At 45.9% G+C, this 6,000-nt stretch overlaps 1 long non-coding RNA gene across 1 annotated transcript in view; it reads left to right on the forward strand.

Annotated features, from left to right (window-relative positions):
* Positions 1–5,580, forward strand: part of LOC146334934 (uncharacterized) — a 29,036-nt gene extending 23,456 nt beyond the window's left edge. Inside the window, exons 6-7 of the long non-coding RNA XR_014786192.1 lie at positions 4,509–4,665; positions 4,994–5,580. This is a non-coding gene — a long non-coding RNA (uncharacterized LOC146334934). The remainder of the gene's footprint in view (positions 1–4,508; positions 4,666–4,993) is intronic.
* The last annotated feature ends 420 nt before the right edge of the window (positions 5,581–6,000 follow it).

The raw sequence follows: 6,000 nt of genomic DNA on the forward strand, positions 1-6,000 counted from the left end.
TCGGCTATTGCAGGGTATAGAAATGTAATAAAACAAACCAATAAATAATAAATGGTGGTTAGTGTGTTGGACTGGGACTCTGGGGGATGCGGGTTTGAGACCACGCTCAGCCATGCAGCTCACTGGGTGACTTTGGGCCCATCACTGACTCTCAGCCTAACCCACCTTGCAGGGTTGTTATGAGGATAAAATGGAGAGGAGGGGGAGGACCATGTCAGCTGCCTTGGATTCCTTGCAAAAGGAAGGGATATAAATGTAATAATAAATAAATAAAACATACAAATAATTTTGCCAGGACAAGTCTATACATGGCTATAAGCATCCTCTCCAGGTATGCTAACTATCGCTGCCAGAGAGTAGCACCAGGAGAGGTTTGTTGCCTTCGTGTCCTGCTTCCGAGAGGCATCTGGTTGACCAGGGCTGGCCCTACCATTAGGCAGAGTGAGCCAGCCACCCCAGGCAGCAAGTTCTGGGTGTCATGAAAGGCCAGCAGATAGTCATTGAGCCAGTTCGTGCATCATGATAAGCCACCATGGGTTAATTAACCCTCAGGATGAAATGGTGTACCGGGCGGCTTCCGTTTTGAATTAGGGACTTATGGACTGTGTAAAATCTATTCCAACTGTGTTTCGTGGATTGTCAGGCACCTTTCATTCCATGGTCCGCCCATTGACAGAATCAGATTTTTTTTAGTTCCCAAATTTGCAGGAATGCGCATTTGTGCAAGTTCTCACATGCAAAAATGCACACACTCCTCCAAAGTGTGCAAAATCCTGACAAAATGTGCATTTTCATGCTTTAGCCTATGAGGAAATGTTCATTTTTGGCCGGATTATTATTATTTTTTGCGTATTTTTAATGACAAATTTGCGCAAAAACTGGGAAAACAGTTAGAAAAACAGTCCGCAAGTCGGCGGATTCTGCCCGACAGGGGAACAGACGCTCCACTGCAGAATCCGCTGGTCAGTTTATCAAAATCTGAACTCATTTGGTTCTGCTGCGGATTTCTACAACATCCCAATTTTGAATATGCAAGCCTCAGCCAGCAGTTACCATGGGTGGTTGTGCTGTGCAAACCCAGGTGGCAAGGGTTGTTTGAGGATTAGAGAACCCTCAAATAACCTTCATGGTTTGTTTTATGGTTATTTGAGGGTTGTCTAATCCTCAAACAACCCCTTTCACCTGGGTTCTCTTGACACGGCAAGGCGTGGCAAGCCAGGTGTCTGCAGGTGCCATGCAAAAACAGCTCCCACAGGCGCCCTGGCATGATGTGGCAGCTCCCGTGGGTAATTTAACATCCCGGTGGGCTGTTGTGAGAACCAAAATCATTGACTTCATGGTTATGGTATTTTTACTGCCAGGGACAGGGAGAAGTGCTTGCAGGGTTTTCTGTCTCATGTGCCAAAAGAATTTGGCTCACACTGGGAACTAATATGCACCTTGACTCTGGCGGGGAAGGGGGCGCGAGCCATTTGCCACTCTGCCTCAGGCAGCAAAATCTTTGGGGCTGGACCTGTGGTTGGCCAATGTGGGAAATGGGATTCTGGATTAGATGGGCTTTCGGATCCAGGAAGGCTCGTCTTATATAGCTTTCAAAAAAGATGGCTGGATGTCTGAATTTAAATTGATTTTTTGTCACTGTATCTACTGTACGCCAAGCTGTTGTTTTGGGCAGAGGGGGTAGTGACGGAAAGGGTTCTCACTTATTCATCACCAAAACAGAGGGCAAAAGGGGGACACAGATTTGCACAAAATCTGAATACGCTAATTTATATGTATAGATGCAACTGCAGAAATAATTACTATCATTTAAATAGAAATACAATGCATCTCACCATAGAGGGGAAGACTGTGACCAGGTGATGTGTACCTGCTGCTCAATTTGCTGTCCAGATGCTAACACCTGGCCCAGCCGCTCTCCCTTGTGATCGTCCTTTTATCTTTAAACTGGACTTGGACAGGAGGAATGTCCCTCAAACAGAGGCTGTCCTCTGGCAACCTTTCAAATGGAGGATTGTCCTCTGTAAAGGTAGGAGACATGGCGGCCACCTTAGTACTGGTTACTGAATTCTTTGCCCAACAGCTGTTTTGCTGCCAAAATTGCCCACCCTCCTGACACAGCGTTCCAGATGTGGATCTGCACAGGTAATCAGTCAGATCCCTGTGTCTGCATTAGACCCCTGAGAGGGAAAAGCATCTCCAAGAGGGGCAGCAGTGTGTGTGTGGGGGGGTGATTTTGAGCAGGGAAATGGCTGATGGTGAAAGGGTTAAGAACACTCCACCACGGCTCGGGACCACAGTACCTGACGGAACGCCTCTCCCGGTATGAACTGACCCAGACGCCACGCTCTACTGTGAAGCCTGAGAGAGCTTTGTGAACTTCCCAGAGAGCTTCGGCTATGGGGTGATATAGAAATATAATAATGAAATGAAATGAAATGATTCTCTCATTCGGAATCATAACCCTCGGAAGCTACTTTTCTTTCACTAAACAGAACACCCATTTATGGATAATGCGCGGCCTGTCCCATAACATACCATGGAAGGCGGATCCCTGTTCCAACTTGTGAGATAACCCTGCACAGTCATGAAGTGGCCTCCGCAATGCCAGCCTGCAATTCAAAAACACAGGAAGTGAATAATGGCACATAGCCGTGGGCAACCGAAACGAGATGCGGTGACCTTCAGACCCGAAAGGACCCATTTCGACAGGCTGAATAAATTGACCGCGGCAGAGGAGGCATTCCTGGAAGATTCTGTTAAATTTAAAAAAAGGAGGAGGAGGAGAGCAAAACATCACTTCTGAGAAAATTCGAACCATATGCCCATTAAAGGCTGTATAAGATGAGAAGCACGGAAGCCCTGAAAAGTAGGCTATACCACTTCAGACTATGTGGGGGCTCACACATATAAAAATATTCGCCCCACATAGAAAACTAGCATGTCAGAGAGCCTTTTCCTGATATGCTAATTTTCTAAGTGCAGGGATCTTTCTTTCTTTCTTTCTTTCTTTCTTTCTTTCTTTCTTTCATAGAGGTGACCTCATGAGCCGCTATCCAGTTACAAATTGTCCACCTCAGCGAGAACTAAATCTGACTATAATTACAGCCGGAAGCCAGCGTGGTGTAGTTGTTTGTGGACAGAGGTCTCATTGGTCCAAATCTGGCCATGAAGTTCACCGAGTGAACTTGGGTCAGTCAGTGGCTACCTTTCCACCTAATCCATCTCACAAGGTTGTTAATGAAGACAAAATGAGGAATGACTGCTGTCCTGAACTTCCTGGAGGAAGGGTATAAATGTAATAATACTTAACACCAAGGGAAAGAAACTCTGGTTATGCTTAGAGGCACTCTTTTCTCTAGCCAGCCTTCAAGTGTAGACGAAATCAAAGATCCCAGTTCAATGATGGTGGAAATTAGGGGAAAAAAAGGCTTTCAGTTTCTATTAAACTTCATCCATTCATTCACTCATTCATTCATTATATTTCTATACTGCCCCATAGCTGAAGCTTTCAACTTGACTCAGAATTAAGACAGCTAAATAGAATGGCCACTTATGCAATTGCCAAAAATGAGGAAATGCATCACCAAAAGAGGTGACAAAAAGGGGTACACAGAATATTCAGACAATATTCTGAGAATATTCAAAGGGCTGAGAATTTGTAGATGTCGAAGAGGGGGCTACTCTTGTGGGGTGGTTTGTCACATTGGGAGGGTGTGATGTTGGTTTCTGCCATGACAGGTGACCATGCAATGTTATGAGGCCCAATTCTGTTTGCCTGGACCATCTTTTCAGCCTTGATCCTGCTTAGTCACCAGTCCATCCTGGACTCTTGTGGACCAGGCTCCTGTAAATAAAATACACCCATAATCCAGACTTCTATGGGACTCCAATCCTGAGAGAGTGGAAGGAATCTTATCTTTTGCTCCTGTTGGCTGAGTGAGGGACTGGAGGGAGTTAGTTAATCAATCAATCAATCAATCAATCAATCATTATTATGGTCAATGACCAGCATGACAAGTGAAAATACATAAAACACATGGAATACACATAGAATACACAAGGTAAAGTAAAATAAAAACATAGGGTGGGATAAAATGGGGAGAAGAATAGGGCAACAATATTATAAAGTTTATGATCATATTGCGATCTCCCAAAAGAGGATGACAAACGTCTCTGAGGACAGTTCCTGGCAGGTTTTGCATGCAGTAGCACAGAATCTGGCAACACTAAGAGGGGTGGATGCATTTTGATCAGAGAGAAATGAAAAGGCATAAAAAGCATCCAATCAACCTGGCAGTCTTAATAAAAGAGTTCCAAAAAAGAGGGAGTTAAATCTAGCATCCCAAGACAGTTTGGGATGCTGTAAAAAAAAAAAATACTTTGGCCACCTTTCAGACTTCTTTCCCACAAGACACAAAGTGTCTTGATCCAGCTGGAGACCTTTGCTAAAGGCAGAATTTGTTGTTTGGGATCCTAATTTGATTTTTCTTCTGTTTCCCAAGCAGAACTTGGATTTCACCGCCCTGGGGGAGGTGCAGTGAAAATTGCTCACTTTCTCGAGCATGTTTCCTACTGGACGCATCAGCCTTTTCGGCACAGAGAACTCGATCCGGGGGGGAGCGTCGGCGGAGGCAGTCTCCCAGAACCCAACGGCAGGCCCAGGTGTGGAATAATCTCCCGTCACCAACTGGGGGGCAGGGGACGGCGACTAGGCCAGAGCCTGAGGCTTTGAAACTCCGACCGGGGTCAGTCTGGCCTTTAAAAATAAAAAGCGAGACGCCTCACATGCACACGAGGAGAATGAGAAAGATGGGAGAGGGGAGGGCAAGAAATAAAGATATTTAAAAAAAAAATCAAAGAAAATTGGCCAAGGCAATGGCCCGTGACGGAGTCGGCCTCGGCGATGGTAGTGTGTGACTTTGATTCTCCTATCATAACCCTCCTGAATTAAAAATGCAAGCAATTACGTGCATGGCTTCTCTCCGATTAGGTCCAGGCCCGGGTCTCATTAATGCAAGGGCACAGAGGAAAGCCGTTAGCGCTTGCGAAATGGAATGTTTCCCTGAGAACAGTTCTGCTTGAGGGGGAACTTAAAAAAGAGCGAGCCGAACAGAGTCCAGAAATGAAGAGGGAGAAGAAAAAGAAAAGTTAAATTTCACACATTTCGGAGTAAAGAGAGCGAGAGATTCACTGCAGCCAAGCGGGCAGGGCCTGGACGACACCGTTGCTCGCCAATGCCCGCGCCGCACATCGCTGAAGCAGTGCGCGCCGAAAACTGAACACCGCCGTTGCCTCTCCACAGACCACCCCTTTCCCTTTCCCTGTGCGAGGTGCAGTTTGACCTACACAGGAGAAGATGACATTTCCTTCTCTGAACAGGTGGGACTAGCCTTTAACTGGATTTCGGCAGCCAGGCGGAAGGACGGATCCTATTGCCAGTGGGAAGTTTCACACACGCCTTTATTTAATTTATTTATTTATTTACCACATTTATATACTGCTCCACATCTAGACAGATTCCGGGGTGGTGAACAATAGAGGATACAAGGATAAGATAAAAGAATAAAACTCCATGTTAAAAATTATTAGTTGTTGTTGTTGTTGTTGTTGTTTTAAACACTCACAGAATTCTGATAAAAACCGTGGCTGGTCAGTTAAGGAAGGCTTCCTGAAATAAAGATGATTTCAGGAGGCACTGGAAACATCACAGTTTTGGTGCCTGCCTGAACTCCAGAGGCAGGGAGTTCCATAGGAAGGGGGCCACCACATTGAAGACTCTTCTCCAGGTGGACTCCAGTCAGGCCATAGGTCCATGTGGAACCACCAGGAGCATGCCCTCAGTGACTGGGCACGTTGGTAAGGGAGAAGACGCTCTCTCAGATATCCTGGTCCCAAGTTCTTTAGGGCTTTGTAAACCAGAACCAAAACCTTAAACCTGGCCCAGTAGTGAACAGGCAGTCCGTGCAGTTCCCTCAGCAAAGGAGTTGCATGCTGAAA

The sequence above is a fragment of the Heloderma suspectum genome, chromosome 16, assembly GCF_057233095.1.
Source record: "Heloderma suspectum isolate Gila_16-S chromosome 16, 16-S_ref, whole genome shotgun sequence".
In the NCBI taxonomy this organism is placed as follows: domain Eukaryota; kingdom Metazoa; phylum Chordata; class Lepidosauria; order Squamata; family Helodermatidae; genus Heloderma; species Heloderma suspectum.